The sequence below is a fragment of the Brachyhypopomus gauderio genome, chromosome 13 (genome assembly GCF_052324685.1).
Source record: "Brachyhypopomus gauderio isolate BG-103 chromosome 13, BGAUD_0.2, whole genome shotgun sequence".
Classification (NCBI taxonomy): Eukaryota; Metazoa; Chordata; class Actinopteri; order Gymnotiformes; family Hypopomidae; genus Brachyhypopomus; species Brachyhypopomus gauderio.
Genome location: NC_135223.1, coordinates 16,199,960 through 16,218,909, shown reverse-complemented (window position 1 = coordinate 16,218,909; position 18,950 = coordinate 16,199,960). Strand labels below are relative to the sequence as shown.

At 48.0% G+C, this 18,950-nt stretch overlaps 1 protein-coding gene across 5 annotated transcripts in view; it reads right to left on the bottom strand.

Moving 5' to 3' along the window:
* LOC143474015 (receptor-type tyrosine-protein phosphatase mu) overlaps window positions 1-18,195 on the bottom strand; it is a 134,600-nt gene extending 116,405 nt beyond the window's left edge. For all 5 annotated transcript variants that reach the window (XM_076971262.1, XM_076971263.1, XM_076971265.1 and 2 more), the window contains exon 1: window positions 18,063-18,195. The gene's annotated coding sequence lies outside the window, so the exon portion shown is untranslated. The remainder of the gene's footprint in view (window positions 1-18,062) is intronic.
* Between the last annotated feature and the right edge of the window lie 755 nt (window positions 18,196-18,950).

Genomic DNA, 18,950 nt, shown 5'->3' with positions numbered 1-18,950 from the left:
CAGTCCAAGAAAACATGGCTGATTGTGTTCACAGAGCATAGCACACACTGGCTCTAATTCAATTGCATTCAGAAAAATCCAGTCTTGAATTTCATTCAGCTGATCAACAGATGATGTCCCCCGTAATCATGGCCAGGTAGAGGTGAACCTGGGTCCGTGGTGTATGTGGTCAGCATGCACTCTCCCTTTCACAAACCCCATTTCATCTAGAGCTCACCACTGCCACCGCAAAAATACACAAAATCAGTAGCATTTCAGTTTCCAAACTCAGCAGCTGCATAACAAACGCCACACTCTCACACACCCGTGCACACACACACACACACACACACACACACACACACACACACACACACACACACACACACACACACACACACACAATGCAGCAGTCTTGTACAATCACGAACATGAACACCCACATGCACACACACACACACACACACACACACACACACACACGCACACGCACGCATATGCACAACCAATTTGGCCCAATGCCCTGGGGGGATGTTGATGAATGCATTTGTTTGGAATTAGATGGGTGTTCTCTTTCCCATTTTCTCATGTTAGGATTAATGGTTGTGAAGAAGCAGCTCTGGACTGGGTGAACGTGTACCAGGGCGTTGCTGGGCCTGCGCTTATTGATTAACCTTCACATGCAAAGTATTGTGTAAATTGAAGCTGGGCTTATTGAAAATGGGATTTGCGTCAGGCCAGGAAGACGAACTGCTGCCACGTACCAGATAGGACTGACCGGACGGCCCGGCCATGGTGGGGGTGCTAAAAGGGGTAATTGAGTTTATGGCTCATTCCAATACAAACCCCTTGTGTAAATATAAACAAGAGCTCTGCTCCTGACCCCCGATAAACCTACCACACCGCATACAGAGAAGGCTGGACAGTCTCTCTGTTGACCTTTACTGCTATCTGGCTCGGGTTCAAAGGGAAACAAACACAGGCTCAGACGAACGGCTCAGCTAATGTTACTCACTTTCCCTGTGAAAGGACGTGGATCAGCAGAGCGACTTTAAACATACGTACTCCGAGTAACATCGATTCGAGCATAGCCTGCTTATTTGATACCAGGTGTTCTTGAGTAATTCATTTTTCTCTCCCACTAATTGCGTTGATCAAACTCAAAAGATTAACAGCCTGGGGAAAATCCCAGCCAGCAGTCATCTGCTCGGCGATTCGTTTGGGTGCCCGTCACATTTGCATGGCTTTGCCTGTTAGCCAGTAGATCTTGCTTGGCAACGACAGTGGGTCCCACCCACTCTTGGGGACCAGCTGCATCTCTGAGCAACTGATTGGCGGCCTTTCTAAGCCCTCTTTATGGAGGCGCCACCATGGGACGCAGGGACGGCTCCAGCTTTGGCTGCTCTCCACATCTCTCAGGCCACCTGTGGCGCGTCTCCGCTCTTTGGCCAGCGGGGGCGCTGTGGCTCCAAGCCTTAACCTGAGGGGCAGCACCCCTCCATCGTATCCCAAAGGCAGGAGGCACGGCTCTCCCCCGAGCACCGCCTACCCCATAGCCGCACCGTCACGTGCGTCCGCACGACTTCGTACACCGTGCTTGTTTATTTTCGTTTTTTCTTCCCCTTTGTCATAAGCGGAGTTCAGAGCCGCCCCCTGATGCATTAGCACAAAGCGGCAGGCCAAGGATCTTGGCTGATGAATAAACACAGGCTAACCTCATTACCACAGTGAGGAACACCACTTACCAACACAATAGCACTGTTGACCGACTGCTTTTAAAATAAGCCCTTTATTGATGGAAGGCAGGCTGATGGATATCGTGGCCATGGTGAGCGTGCACAGGCCGTCAGAGACGTCGTCTCGCACCGTTCCCTGCCTGCCACCCATTAGGGGAGCAGGAAACCATATTCCACAGAGCAGAGACAAACAGCAGTCTAATGAGTCAAAGACAATTTATCCCAGCAAATGTGCTGTAACAAGGACTCCGGTCCATTGCTGCTCTGCCCAGTGTCAATGGGAAGCTGGCGTGCTCTCACAGTAACAAACGTAATTAGGCTAACAGTCTGAAAAAGATGAACTCACAGATCTCTGTGGGGTAGATCAACATGAAACATTTGGGTCATTTCAAAGAAAAAGCCTTTGCTGTTTTAAACCAATGAACATACTATAGTGTGTGTCATAATTTGGCCATGATAATAACACACCTGGAGGTTGTTCTGATCCCGCCATGGTGAGGCTTTTTAACACACCCTATCGTGACTCTTCGCTTTGCTGGTGGAGGAGGACGCTGCGTGTGAAGAATGGCATCATGGCTTCCAGAGGGAGAGATCTTTAAAACCGTGTGAAACCAGAGCTGAGCCTCTATGCATTAAATGAAATAGCTGCTTATTAGACATGACCCCTATTAAGGCCTTTCTGATGAAGCCTCCATGGAGTTGGGATTCTGACGGCCTGTGGATGGATAGTGTACACTTTCCTCTCATTAACACCGTTAATACAGCGTTAATACTACATTAATACTGTGTTAATACTGTGCTAATACTGCATTAATTCTGCATTAATACTGCATTAATACTGCCTTAATGCAGCTTCACTACCTTCTCCATATCGTCGTGAGCTGGGCAGCATTAGGGCCATGAGAAGGAATTTGCACTCCTACTCTATGGTTCAGTACTTTTAAGTGAGGATATGCATGGTATGTCCAGGGTCTAATAAAACATTCGCACTTTGCCAGTAGTCTGGGGCTCTGATGTAATTTGCCATAATGGCAGCCGTGGTCATTATTCTGACCACTCTGCATTGCTGATCCTTTAAATAATCTCTGTGCTTCTCTCCAGATGAAGAGCTTTCTCCACACTCCCACCATCCTGTATTGTGCTTTATATCTCCTACTCCTTCTTCTGTTGCTCACACACACACACACACACACACACACACACACACACACACACACACACACACACACACACACACACACACACACCAAGTTTTGTCTAGTGATAAGGCCTCTGGAGTTCAGATTAAGGGAAGGGGACCATGTTCTTTAAAGTGCAGCGAGAAAAGACATCTCAATAGCTTAATTTCCTGAGATTTCTCTGCTGCCTTTAGTCCTCTTCAGATGTTAATGAGGTTGGAGTGGTGGCCGGGCGCTCTGAGCTCCTGCTCGCCCTCTTTATGTGCACCAGCTCCTCATCTGTACAACCTGCTCCTTCAGCACGTTGGCAAAACGCTTAGTGTAAAGATGGGAGAGCAGTTTCAAATGAGGATGAACAGGAGATGTGTACATGCACACATACACACACACACACACCTCACACCTCACACACACAAACACACCTCTCTCGCACACACACCTTTCACACACAAACACACACACAAATTATGATGAACAGAGTATGTGTATTCAAATGCACACACACACACACACACACACACAAACACACATACACAGACACACAAAGACACACACACACACACACACACACACACACACACACACACACACACACACACACACACAGTTCTCCTACTACTGTGTAGTTCTCCTCAATAGCCAACATGACAAATCATCAGGCACTATATATTTTCTATATATTTTGAGGGATACATAATGAGTCCTTGTGTGGACGGAGCTCTTTGCTCTTGTGCTCTTTGCTCTTGTCTTACACTGTTGTGTTATTTGCACTATGTGTATTCCAATGTCCACATCATTGACCTGCTCCTGTGTGCGGCTCCACACACGACAAGAGACGTGCGGTTCCTTCCTACCACACACTCGTAGAAGACAGCCATGACAAGAAGCTGATAGGACCCGAGTTCTCTAAAAGATCAACTTATCCAGGAGTCTCTGCTGGGAAAGTGACATCCGACAGGCTAAATGACACCATGTCCCTCCAACGGAAAATATCTTGCACATGAAGATATTGAGGCATTTTAGCCCTTTGTGTGTGAATAGCTCATTGGCATCTCTTTTATTTTCAGTATGAGTCAATTCTCTGCTGTTTGAATGTGTTTTTTTCCTGCAGCTGTTTGATTGTGTGACGAGTTTCTTCTTGCCCAGGTGGCCCAACACCCTACTCGGCTCTTTGTGGAATGGCTTCCGTGGATTGTGTGAACTTCTGCTGCCAAGATTCAGGGATGTGCCATCTGCTTCCTCTGAGGCGAGCGGATCACTCCACACACTGGAGGTGCAGCAGCGTGTGGATGTGGGGGAGAAGAATGCACATGTGAGAAGTGTTTCCCCTCCTCCAGCCCTGGGGGTAGAACTTGTGGTGTTTTCGGGCTCCCTCCCAACGGTCTTCCCCTGTTTCCAGTGTAAACAGATAAGTGGTGCTGAGAGGATCCAGCCCAGGCAGGAAGGAAGGCCGGCCCATGACACACAGAGCGCCTACCAACCAGACCCAGTGTGCCTAGAGGCAAAGGGGCATCCTGCCCAACCGGTCCTGCTGGTGGACCTCACAGTGGCCAGCACAGGGTTCCCCTTCCCCTCGTAGCACAGGGCAGAACTCTCCTACACAGCTGCTTTACTCCCGCTCTCTCTCTACACACACACACACACACACACACACACACACACACACACACACACACACACACACACACACACACACACACACACACACACAAACACACACACACACAAACACACAATCACACTGCACTGTGCCTGTAGCCCTTGCTTGGACTTCAGCTGGAGCAGACCTCCTCCACTGGCTCCTCCATCCCTCCTCCATCACTTCTCCATCCCTCCTCCATCACTCCTGTCTTAGAAATTCTGAAACCCTTCAATGGTGAGTACAAAATAAGTCAGAAGCAGTTGGGTTAGATAATAAGTACAATGATTTATTTAAACATAGACATAGATTAAACCCTTGAGATCTCCGTTACAAACACCCAAGTGTCAGTCACAGAGAGAGCTAATTCCCCATTCCGAACTCTCATCCTTTATACCCTTGATCATCAATACACACGGTGTCCACGAGGTGAACACGCGGTTATTAACTAAATATGATTGGACAAAGTAAGGAGTGATTAACTCTGATTTGACAGATGCATATGATGCGTGCCCCCTCCCTGCTCAGCATCCTCGTGATGGCATGGCAGACTGAGTGTCGCCGTAGTCCTTTCCAAGCTGAGATTATGCGTCTCCAGCGAGGTCAGTTTAGGAACACCAGAGGAACATCAGATTAAATGTCCCAGACAGGCACACATAAACACATCTCTGAGGCCTACTGAAGCCACCAGAATGGCTTCAGTGGCATGATTAACACACATATGTAAAAACCTTATTTCTAATGTGTTTAACGTATAGTAAGAAAGCCTGATCTAAATGGAAATCACCAAATTTCCATCACACTCCTCCATCACTCCTCCATCACTCCTCCATCCCTCCTCCATCACTCCTCCATCACTCCTCCATCACTCTTCCATCCCTCCTCCATCACTCCTCCATCACTCCTCCATCACTCCTCCATCCCTCCTCCATCACTCCTCCATCACTCCTCCATCACTTCTCCATCCCTCCTCCATCACTCCTCCATCACTCCTCCATCACGCCCTTCCACACGCAGCTCTCTGCACTCCACACCAACTCAGGGCTGCTGTGTCTTTTGTATTTGATTCTGACATGGCTTCAGGCCCTCCTGCCTCCTCTTTACCTCGCCCAGACTAAGTTGATCATTCAGAGATGGATCTCTCACACGCGCACACACACACACACACACTCACACACACACTCACACACACACACACACACACACACACACACACACACACACACACACACTCACACACACACACACACACACACAAACTCTCTGCAACCTGAGAGCACATGACTATAAAAACAGAGGAAGTGTGAGGCACACCCCCCCACCATCACCCCACACCCCCCCCCCCCCCTTTCCTCTCATCTGTCGGCTATTCTTCAGGCTCATCCTCCTTCCGCCCGCCGGTAACGAGACAGCTCCTCCGACCGCTGACGACGCGCGAGCATCTCGGCCGCTTGCTTCCAACTCGCAGCTCCGATCCATCATTGTCTGATTAAGTGCTAAACGCAGAATTACGGCGGGTAATTGTGGCGCTGCACGTAACGGGAGCGCGCGATGGTGCGGAGGCCAGCTGTGTCGGCCGGCCCGTCTGGAGCGCCACCTCGTTACTGCCGTCTGATGAAAGCCTCTCGTTTCAGGCTGCACTCATTAGCGTTAAAACAGTCCCACTCTTCAAAGTGACTACAAATAACTGCTTCAGGTTGATCCCACTCACATATGTGGTGTACCAAATCAAAGAGAGTAAAGGGAAAAGACATGTGCTCAGATCAGTCCAGGTATTCTTTTGTTCACCTAAGCATAATTATGCAGACCTTGGAATAATAATGATATGACAGTGATATTCAATAAAGTCCCAACATTACGGGGGGAATTACTGTGGCTCTGCTGTTGGACTAGCAGTCTATTTAAATTTTAAATCATTGTGTTGATATGATATAAAGTGTGGTCTAATGAGTCTAAGTATTTAATTGCATATGAGCATTTAAGAATCTTCTGTACACTAGAATTCACTCTTTTTCAGATTTCCCAATGTGTGTTGTGGTAAAACCTCCACCTCTACATCTACATGTTGTAAATCTTGACATACTTACATGCCTACATTCTAGACAGTATTCATAATGTACAACCCCCTCCCTGTTGCCCTGTAGCCCTGATGTCCTGACTCCCTGTTGTCCTGTAGCCCTGATGTCCTGACTCCACGTCGCCCTGTAGCCCTGATGTCCTGACTCCGTCGCCCTGATGTCCTGACTCCCTGTTGTCCTGTAGCCCTGATGTCCTGACTCCACGTCGCCCTGTAGCCCTGATGTCCTGACTCCCTGTTGCCCTGTAGCCCTGATGTCCTGACTCCCTGTTGCCCTGTAGCCCTGATGTCCTGACTCCCTGTTGCCCTGTAGCCCTGATGTCCTGACTCCCTGTTACCCTGTAGCCCTGATGTCCTGACTCCCTGTTGCCCTGTAGCCCTGATGTCCTGACGAGTCACTGCTCTGGTCCACAGGTGAAATGTTAGTAACTACAACCTCAAACCCCTGAAACTCCACAGCTGCACTTTGCACATAATGCAGTGACACGGAGGAACCATCAATTATTCAATTACGCTTGTTCTAATATGGTAGAAGAATGTCTGACTGTACTGAAGGTAATCCCTATTCACCCAGCAGGGACATGTACACAATACCCCCCCCCCCCCCCCCACACACACACACACACACCGGTAGCCTGTTAGATGTAATGCATGTGGTGTTTGTTTTGTCTAGTGTTGCACATGTTCACTGGGTTCTGTGCCACACCCACCCAGGCCGTGTGTGTTGTGCCTCACTGAACACACCACCTGTGTGTTACGGAGGTCTTATGTGGCTCTGGTGTGGTCTTTCTCTGGTTCTCTTTAGGGCATGTTCATGTTTGACCTGCCCTTCAGTCTTCTTCTCATTCCTTGAAATCAATTCAATGTATCAGTGGACAGAAATTAAATTCATTTAATTTATGTTATGATACAATTTGCATCATTGTGAAACTTCTATTGGCTGCACTCCATATTTCATCACCCCCCCCGTGTGTAACTGATCATTTAACAACTTGCATGAATCTCTCCATCTCTCTCTTGCTCTCTCTCTCTCTCTCACACACACACACAACACACACACACACACACACAAAACAAACACAAAGGCACACAGAGCATCCTACTGTTAAATATGTTATGTTCCTGGAGGGCCCTGGTTTAATATTGGAGAAATGTTCTCTTTTGTTGATTTGATGAAACATAATGAGTACGTGATGTGGATCCTGACCAAGACGCTCTGTGTCTCTGACTATACGCCACAGTGGCCACAGTGATTCAGGGTGGATGTGACCCGGCAACCAATCAGCACTTAATGTGGGACTGAGCGCGGGATCGAACGCGGGACTGAGCGCGGGACTAAGGTGGTCCAGCACGCTCATTACAGTTCCACTGTGGCTCAGCTGGCCACTCAGACGGCAGGACCGCATGCATGCTAAAGCAAAGCCCCCACCTGCCTGCTGCACGCGGCCATGGGACCTCAGCCACCATCACAACAGCCACAAATGGATAAAATGGCTTAACGAGATATTTTAATGAATACAGTGAAAAGCATGTTAAAAGTAAAGGGGGAGGGGTGAAATGCAGCCGGGCTCTGAACACAGATGTTTACCCATTCAGCTCTGAACACCGATGTTTACCCATTCAGCTCTGAACACCGATGTTTACCCATTCAGCTCTGAACACCGATGTGTACCCATTCAGCTCTGAACACCGATGTTTACCCATTCAACTCTGAACACCGATGTTTACCCATTCAGCTCTGAACACCGATGTTTACCCATTCAGCTCTGAACACCGATGTTTACCCATTCAACTCTGAACACCGATGTTTACCCATTCAGCTCTGAACACCGATGTTTACCCATTCAGCTCTGAACACCAATGTGTACCCATTCAGCTCTGAACACCGATGTGTACCCATTCAGTTCTGAACACCGATGTTTACCCATTCAGCTCTGAACACCAATGTGTACCCATTCAGTTCTGAACACCGATGTTTACCCATTCAGCTCTGAACACCGATGTTTACCCATTCAACTCTGAACACCGATGTTTACCCATTCAGCTCTGAACACCGATGTTTACCCATTCAGCTCTGAACACCGATGTGTACCCATTCAGCTCTGAACACCGATGTTTACCCATTCAGCTCTGAACACCGATGTTTACCCATTCAGTTCTGAACACCGATGTTTACCCATTCAGTTCTGAACATCGAGGTTTACCCATTCAGGTCTGAACACCGATGTGTACCCATTCAGCTCTGAACACCGATGTTTACCCATTCAGTTCTGAACACCGATGTTTACCCATTCAGTTCTGAGCTGAAATTCTCCCAGAGCCTAAAAGCTGGTGAAACTGAACAGCCTGCTGGCAGCGCCCCACTCCCCATCGGCGGGTTTGGACCGCACGCGCAAACTAGAAAATCTGACAAATTTACCGTGTCTCACAGGTCCTGACTGCATGAGACTGAGCACATGCTGCACACACACACACACACACACACACACACACACGCACACACACACATGCACACGCAGACACACACACACACACAAACACACACACACACACACACACACACATGCACACGCAGACACACACACACACACACACACAAACACACACACACACACATGCGCATATACACTCACACACGTACTCACACACACACGCACACACACACATATGCACAAGCATTAGAAACACTTTAGCTCATTTCTGAAATTCTCTTTATATTCTGTGAACACAGAAAGTCTGAAGATGATAACTGTGCTACTTTATTTAACTTGGCACAATTACCATGGGAAACAGCATCATCTCTGACAGAATGATGAAATTACAGATTTGAACTGCACATGAGATTTACACTTAGTCTGAGATTGTGTGTCTAAGAAAATGTTCTTTCAGCCTCAGTTTTCTCGCTTAAAGACGCAAATAAGGGCATTCACGACGGACGATAACGGTGACACTGCTCATCATCATGCAATGCCTCCTGTCCTTTTAGCTCCGGGGCATGAATGACCATTTTATAGTCTGATTTTGGAGACTGAAAGAGACAGAGAAAGGCTTCCAAAATATTTGGAGTGTGGGGCACGAGTAAGGGGTGTGTCTTCTCTCCTGGATCTCTTTGCTTCATCATTGCCATGGAGACGCCTTTGAGCCTCATGAAAAGCTCTGATGATGCATGTTGTTTAGTGTATTGTTAGGAGACCTTTCATGTTCCAGATGCTGTCATAGATTTAGCAAAGCTGAGAAGCTGCTTTTTGAGAAGTCTAATTTTGACAATTTGCTCCATTCTTCACACATGGAGTTCTTCACATCTAATTTTTATGTTCGATATTCATCTATATATTCATTTTTATATAATATTTTTTATATTTTTGTACTGTATTTACCAAAAAGAAAAAAGAAGCTCAAATCAAATCATGTCCCTTAAGATGAATTGCTTGCGTGTGCGTTTTAGCTCCTCCCCCAGCTATAACCCGGCCCATCTTGGCAGCCTCCTCACTCGTGCTCTGCCGACACTGCTCACCCCGAGTCCCAGATCAAATCAAAACACTGACCCACCTTCCCTGAATCCAAATTACAGAGTCGGTCCTGATGGGCAAAGGTTTCTATGCGGAGCCCATCAGGCCCAAACTTTATCGTCTCGTCTGCTATACGTCGCTGCTGTTTGTGGGGTCGCTACGCCATTAGCCGTGGCGCTGGGCCGCCAAGCCCGTGTCTCAGAGCCCGCTTGCTCTTCTGATGCGGAGCTCGTCTTGCGAGGAGGGTGACTTTGACCCAGCGTTACAAAACGACACGAGATAGGGCGTGCTTGGTTAGCGACATACGCAAGGGAGGAGAGAACGGCGTCATGGTTAACTAACACAGCACAGACAGGCAGGCAAGGCCGGGGGTACCGAGGCCCCACAGGGCGCCCGCTGCACTATCAGTGTTTGTGTGCATGGAATTAGTGGGATGGGTTTTAATTACTGCCATGTGTGCGCTGATAGGTGGCTCTGTAATCAAAAGGCTGGGCCTGTGGCATCAGCGCGAATTAATCTGCTCCCCCCTGACCGACAGGCAGTTTTCAAAGCAACCGACGTGATGCAGGGTTTGCACAGTCATGCGGCCGCTCTGATAACAGGCCTCGACACGGGAAATTAACCCGAAGTTCCCAGCATCCGGCGGAGCGGCCGCGCAAATAGGGTTTTAATGTTGCACACAAGAGGCAATGATACAGTGTTCGGGTCCAGTATCCCCAGGATAGATGGCTTAATATAATTCCAATAAGACGATATCATGGAGTAAAAACACGATTAGCTATGCTCACTTGATCAAATTAGAAAAAGTTTACTTATAGTCTGAATGTTCCGTGTAGTTATCCACCAACTCAAGTCAACAAACTCCCACTTTGGTTTCAGATAAACATGACGAATGTGCATTCGCATTTTTCTGTTTTTGCACCGTTTGTCCAAAGTGCAGATGAAAAGTCCTGGATCCAGCCGCCCAGTCACCATGGCATATCTACCTGTACCTGTCACCTCAGGGAAACACACATGCAATCAGGTAGTACCCTTTTCACACTGATGGGATTGAGGGTGTGGGGGGGGGGGGGGGTTTCAACCATTTACCACCAATAGGGAAGAAGTTGAACTGATCCAGGCACGGTATAAAAGGGCAGAGGTACAAACAAGGGCACTCTCTCTTGTCTAGCCAACAATTAAGGACCAGGTTACTGCAGTTCACACATAATGAGGTATTATGACATTATGTAAGGCTATTGCTGGCTCTTTGGTTTCAGAGTGTTCCATTTCAGTCAGCCATTTGGTTTGCAATAATAACTCCTGAGGGGACAATACAGGAGCAGCTCCAACTGAATCATTTACAGATGCACAGCGTCTACAACTGACAGTGGCTATGTCATTATGAGAGGCAGACAGTGCAGTTTTGCACCTTCTGTCCCTAATCAGGGTGCCATATACAGACCAAACACTGTATACATTTTCTCAGGCTTCAGGTGTTCGTTTCCAGTTCGTTTTTGGTTCTTCCATTCAGAATGAAAAAGCATCATGCACACAAAGGTGTAGCTAGTCTGATATCAGTGCTCTGACCCTCACTTAGACACTGTCCAATACAAAACAGTGTGTGCGTCTGCATGGAGACATCCTGGTATATCTCTGAGAGAACAGCTCTCTGCTCCTCCACCTGAGCTAATGTAATAAAACCATAAATGGCAGTGTTAGCATGGCAGATGTCGGTTATATGGCTCCTGGAAGGAAGGTCTTTAATCACAGGGGGGGAATAACCAGCAGTGTGTTCTTTTGTGGATGTGTGTATGTATGTGTCACTGTGTGTGTGTGTGTGTGTGTGTGTGTGTGTGTGTGTGTGTGTGTGTGTGTGTGTGTGTGTGTGTGTGTGTGTGTGTGTGTGTGTGTGTGTGTGTGTGTGTGTGTGTCTGGTGTGAATCAGCTTCTGTGAATGCTGTGCACGCACTGTGCCATGACCTGCTGTAATGTAATAAAGTCATCCTTATTCACTCACCGCTCCCAATTACCCCCCGCAGCCCCTGTGTTGGGTATCGTGTCATCTCCTTTGGGGGGGGTGTCTCACCTCCCACACCCTTCCGTCTCCCTTTCCCTGCTCTACATGATCTGTGCTGAAACCTTGCCATGAGCCAAGTTACTGCCTTGACCAACATTGTACAAGCAATTAGCTGCCCCACCCAGCCCATCTGGGGTGAGTCTGGGAGACAGAGGGACTCCCAGAGAGATTCAGACAGAGCCTCCCAGAAGATTAAGATAAAGGGACAGAGAGGAAGAGAGAGCCTGTGACAAATGCCTGGACTTATCTGATTACCTCTGCTGCAACAGCTGGACAGAGGTCACACACACTGACTCATGTCAGATGTGTGTGTGCTGCCGGTCTCTAAGGAGAGGACTATCAGATTAGACAAGGGAAGCTTTCAGTAACTGTGAAACACTGATAAAATCTTTGGGAATTTTCAGAGTTTTGACATCCTGCTTCCAACAATAAGAGTAAGAGTGAGAACTCCGCTGTACGTTCCAGATATGAACGTGAATATTAGCTTTTGTTTTGGAAGTAGAAGTGAACATTTTGTCGTTTCGTTTCATTATGACCTGAAAAATGTCTATCAGCATTTTTTAACCAGTGTAAAGAATCCAGGAGACTACAACATGCCTTTCAATGACCCTGACTGTGCTAGCGTCCTCCCAGGGAAACTGGCCAACACACAAATAGAACAGGAATTCACGTGCAGGTTAAATGACAAACATGACACACAAATGGTCAACATCAAAACGTATCTGTCTATATATATTTATATCTGAATCTATTTAAATATCTGACAAGCGCATCACTGTCGTGCGGCTCGTGCGAGGTGCACTGCTGTCCTCCTGCCTAGTGAATGGCCAGCTCCGCGTGGCCAGCTACAACGTGCTTGTACTTGGCCAGCTCCGCGTGGAGTTTGCAAAGGTCGATGACACAAAGCCCAGCCTTGCACCATCGTTATCGTGCAGCCCACATAAAAGGCCCACTGTGGTGGCCTGATGAACTGCAACTTTTGCTTTATTTACTCACGAACAGCTGCACTCGCCGTGATAACGCGCCATAGTTGAAATATTAATAAGCGTGCGGTCCCAGGCTAAGCGCTGCTACTCCGCACTGCCCTTAGCCGTTTAACGCCACCTTGTGTGTAAGCCCCATGTCTCCTGGCTAGGTATCAGAGATTTGTTCCGTGGTGTTGCTGCCATTTTGCCATACGCTTGAATTATAAGTGTTTAGGAAACATTCAGAATGTAAGTGCTGAGCATCAAGCCATCTCGCTGTGACACATGGACTGTGCCTCCACACTCCTACACACATATAGAGCAGCTGAGGAAGTCAGGCTGTAATCTCCTGTAATTTTGACACAATATTAATAGGTATTTGTGTCAATATGTATTCAGATTATCACAGGGGTGGTGGGGGGAACTATATTAATCAATCTGGAACATTAATATTAGGCTTAAAGTGATATGACCTTGAATTTGTCATTACAGAGCACTTCAGCATGTGCGTGTCCTCATTTAGTACAGTGCTCATGCCCTGTGAGGTATGATACTGATGACACAACTAAAAGCAGAGCTACAACCAAAACGAACAACCCCAAAAAGCTCCCTGAAGGATGGTGAATGCTGCTTTCTGACATTCGGTTATGGTGTATGTGTCTTGACATTCCTCCCACAGCCCTGACTCTTTTTCCTTATGCAATCAGACAGTGCCTTCACTGAAAAAGCCTTTTCTCTGTGTCATTTCAGGGAAGATGTATTAAATACAGATTAGTGGTTTTTTCTGTAACTAACTGGAGTGATGATGGCTGTATCAAGGGTTTAGTGCTCTCTGGGTAAGGTGTGGTCTCGTGGCGAGGACACTGTCACTTTTAGCTAATGTTGATATGATAGAGTAGCCTAGTGTGATAGGGTCAAACCGTATGTGTGTGGTTATAAGACGCATGTCATATAACTAGGAGGAATACATTTAATTCAGGGACAGATTTACCCTGATCGGATCTGCTAAATGCACTATATAATAAATGTGAAGAAGCCAGAATACCTCAAGATGGATTGCATAAAGCATCCTGGTACGCCTGCCATTTTAGGTGTTGAACATGATTACACATATTCTATCATTAGTTACAGATAATAAAGTTAATAGTGTTTCATCTTTAATTATTGACTATATTTCCCCATGACTATTTATAATGACATTATCCAAATGTCAAGAGTAAAGCAAATATGAAATAGCAGGAAACTGCTCGTGCTCTTGCCTATGAGGGAGAACTGGGTCTGAGAGCACAACCATAGCTAGTGTACCTTACATGGCCATAGCAGGGTTGCCAACTTTTGAAGATCGCTTCACAGGGGGGCGAACGTAATATGGACACAAATTACTTGTTATATCAAGCCAGTGGTTGGTGCCAGAGCAAACTAGTAACTCATTGAATCATATATGTGGATCAGAGGTAAATAAACAATTTTTTTTTTTTTTTTTTTTTGGCGTGAGATATCGGAAGTGTGGCGTGAGAGCGTGTGAAAACGGTCAAATGCGTGTGTCTCTTAACATATTTTACATGGCCTCAGTTAGCCTAGCTTACAGAGTCATAGCTAGTATATCTTACAGATCCATGGCTGTTGCAGTTTACAGGACAATGTATAGCATATCTTACAGGGTCATAGTTAGCGTATTTTACAAGGCCATAGCAAGTGTAGCTTATGGGGCCATAGCTAACATAATTTACAGGGCCACAAATAGCATAGTGTACGGGGCCATAGCAAGTGTAGCAGGGTCATAGTTAGCGTATTTTACAAGGCCATAGCTAGCACAACTTACAGGGCCATAGCTAAAGTAGCTTACAGGGCCAGCGTTTCTTACTGACTAGCTGAGCTCTAGGCTTTCAAAGTGTTATGCAAGGATAGAACAGTACACCAGCCACATTAGCAAGGGAGAGATTTTTCACTGAGGTTGGATTCTGCACACACATATTACTTTCCATAAGCAGAGTTATCTCATGGTAACACACCAGTACATAGAGAAATGTATGAACATGTACAAGTACTCTCCAGTGGGCTGCTTAACCGAAGCATTTCCTCTCTCTGGGATGAGGAATTGTGGACTGATAGGTGAAGGTGGGATATATGTGCTCGTCTTGCTGATAAATGTTTGCTGAACCAAAAATTCTCCCTTCCTTGGTGAGATGCCATTTATCTACAGTATGAGTGCAAGGCTATTCGGCGAGACCGAGAGAGCGCTTTGCCTCGCCTTGCCTCACTCCACCGTGATCTCATCACCTCACTCCATCCTGGACTCATCGCCTCCTTGCTAACACATCTCACGAGCAGGGCAGAGGAAAGCAGGGCAGACGCGTGTACGGTACAGATGGGTGTTGAAGACATAAGAGAAGCACAGGCAAGCGTGACAGACACAAGCACAACAGACATAAGGGCAGCACAGAAGACCACAACACAGACGAGCGCCACACAGATGAACTTGGCACGGCCGGGTGTGGAAGACATAACGAGCGTGTCAGACACAAGCACGTTCCTATCGGATGTAACGCACAAACCAAAAACCTAATAAACTGGTAGCCTCTGCACTCAAACTTTTTAGTGAAAACAGATAGCAAGTTTTTACTGGAGATTATTCATCAATATAAAAGCCCTAATGGACTGAAATTGTGTTAGACGTCCCTGGACAATATGGACTCTAAAACCCATATACTTTCCAGCACCTCTTATAACATTACAGGCTTAACACAAACACCTCTGAGCCAGCTTGTACTGTTAAAAAAAAGTGTTGAAGATTTATGGCACTCTTAGCACCTTACGCTAGCACGGCGGGACATGTATGGGGAGAGACTCTACAGGAAGCTTGGCAAGCAATTGCAGTAGTTTTCACCTGTTGGGAGAGTAGTCTAAGAATGCTCTCATGTGTCGGGCACAACACCACCATGGTAACCTGATCCCAACACCACACCCAGAGCAGCTCTGACGGGCCCAGTGGAGTGACCTCATCAAAAAGAGACAGGGCTGTGAGCTCGGGTTGAGAGACAGACAAAGCCCCCTAAGCTTTGGGTCAGGGAGGGTGAGTGGAGAGACAGCTCTCCACGGTGACTCGCTGGAGCAGAGGAACACATGCTGCTTCAGACTGCCACCCCTTTAATGGGAAAAGGTTAGAGGGCACGGGGAAACCAGGGCACGTTTCTGGGCACTGGGCGTCTTGCTCTGTTTCTCCCCCGTGGTCTGCGGCCCACATTCCCAAGCAGGGTCATTTGATTTATACTGTGGCCAGGGGGCATGCTATCATCAAGAAACTAATGAGAAATGAAAGAACCCCAGAATACTCTGTCCTCTCTTCGAAGAGGGTGCTATCCCCGGGAAGGGAGGGGCACCGTGCCTGCCGATGCCGTTTCTGGTTGAGCTGGGCCATTCACAATAGTGGAACTTATACTAGAGCCGGTTCTCCTAGACCTGCCTGACACCCACCAAATGAAAAAGACCAATGTATCTTAGAAGAGCCCTGAGCCCCCAGCAGTGCAATAGAATGAAATAGATAAGGCCTGTCATATATATTGGGGGGGATGAACTATTTCAGACCGACTTGTCACGCTTATATGAGCTTGAGGTATTGATTACCACCAAAAACCACTTTCGTTATGTTGCCATGGCATTTCGTGGTGAGAGTGGGTGGGGAGCGGCAGTGAGGATCGTCATGGTCACTGAATCCCTGGAATGAGGAAGGAGCCTCCACTCTGTGCTGCCCGCGTCTCCTGAACCATGAGGTATTAAGTGAGCGGAGGCGTGCGGAAGGGTGGCAGCGTGGCTAATTGTGCCCGGTCCAGCTAATCGGGGAGCGCCACCGGCCAGAGCGCCACGCTGAGAAAGCGCCGTCACATTTGGATGCAGATCCTCTTTCGGTGGGGAGTCAATTAAATGCATGGAGCAGCGCGAGCGTGTAGGCCGGCCACCCTGCGCCGGTCTGGGCTTTAACCTTCCCCAGCCTCCTGCCAGCCAAACATAAATCAATTTCAGCGCAAAGGTAAACACTTCCCCTGTGTTAAGCTCCTCTCCTCCCCTCCTCCTCCTCCTCTTCCTCTTTGGTGTCAGGTCATTTCTCCGTGAGCCAGTGGTACGTGCCCACGGAGGCGAGATGAAATTAGCCGAGTCCTACCGATTAATTCTGCTGCCACCGTGGCGGTAAGAAGCGCGTAGCTGCCGCTAGCGCGTGGTTAGGCGTGGGGTTTAAGAGACAGCAGTGCTGCCCCATCTAATGGCCAAGTTTATTAGGGTGTGACAAAGCGGATGGCGGAGGCGTGTCCGGGCGTGGGCTAGACCGCACGCTGCCAGAGAGTCCGGGAACATGCACCCTACGAATGTGTTCCATGGCACTGTGTGGTGATTCACGCACGCTTTTACCCACTGGGCCCTCTAAAAGAATAAAGCTAATTAATACTGCAATACAATATACTCCAGAGTATCATGTGAATGAGTGACAATTAGGATTCAGGGATTCATATTATTGACAGGATGTGTGCAAATTGCCATCGGTTGTCTCAAGCTGTGGAGAAGTCATCACCTCCAGACAAGTGGGGGAGGGGCACTCAGGACAGTGGCAGCCCCAGCGTCATTCATCACGACTGCCACAACAACAGCCACCATCCCCCACAATGCTAATGAATTACACACCTAACAAAGCAGGCTGATGGTCCCCAGCCACTGGGATGGGGTGAGCAGTAGCAGGGCACCAGGGCGTGGATCACGTGGCCCTTTCAGGCCTCCACTCTAATGGATTCTCCAGCTGCTAGCGAGAAGGTGTGGCAGCGAAGACGTAGTAATCAGGGACCGAGGGTCACAGGCACCATACTTCCCTCAGTGGGAAAGATTGTCGGTGTGAAGGTGCAGTGTGAGCGGTGATGGTGAGTGGCGACTGACCTGCTGGTAGCCATGGCTCTGGCGATGGCCTCTGCTTCGTGTTCACCTGCTCCCAGTCAAAGTCGTCATCTTTGCCTTGGATGTAGCCGCAGTCAGTGTAGGGCCTCTCGAAGTTGCAGTCACCTGCAGTGAGGGGAAGAGACAGAGAGTGAGTGTTGATTGGCTGGAAGCAGTGCTCTACAGAGAGAGAGAGTGCTCAGTTCTAATGGGAGAGTCTTCATCAATCTCTGTCAGCAGGACGAAGTCCACCAGCGTTCAAACACCGAGGCCCTGTCGCCATGGAGTATTAATGCCACATAAGCAGCAATTAATCTAATTTCCTCTCCGCAGGTTCCAGCATATATAATCGCTGCTTGCTGGCCTGACTTCATCTCTCAGTCAGAACGCCGTTGCGCAGTGATTTGACGCACACAGGGCGAAGGACCTTCTCGCCTGCTTGGGGTTTCCAGCTGTACGGCTACAGTTGCCCAGGATCCCAGGACGTGTTTGCACACCTGTCCTCTCACTCATAACAGAGCATGACAATACCAGCAGTGGTGTAATCCCTTTGTCCTCTCAGGTTTGTCTTTGACGTCCGACGACGGACCAGTACACAATAATGTCAATTTACGTTTTCTCGGAGAAATACGAATGCGCCCGTATAATTGGGCGTTTTGACGCGCGTCTCGGTCGGCTATGCGGTACGCGGCGCCCTCCGCGTTAAAAGCAGCAGAAGAATGCAGGCTGGTTACGGTTGGCTTTGGCTTCAATCACATTTTCATCTCATAAACATGTGGCGAGGGGCACAACAGAGAGGTGCGAGGAGACGGTGCGCCGCAGCGCCCGAGAGGGCTGCTCAAATATTGTTCCAAACTCAGCGTGACACTCTGCGAATTGGACGGAGGATTT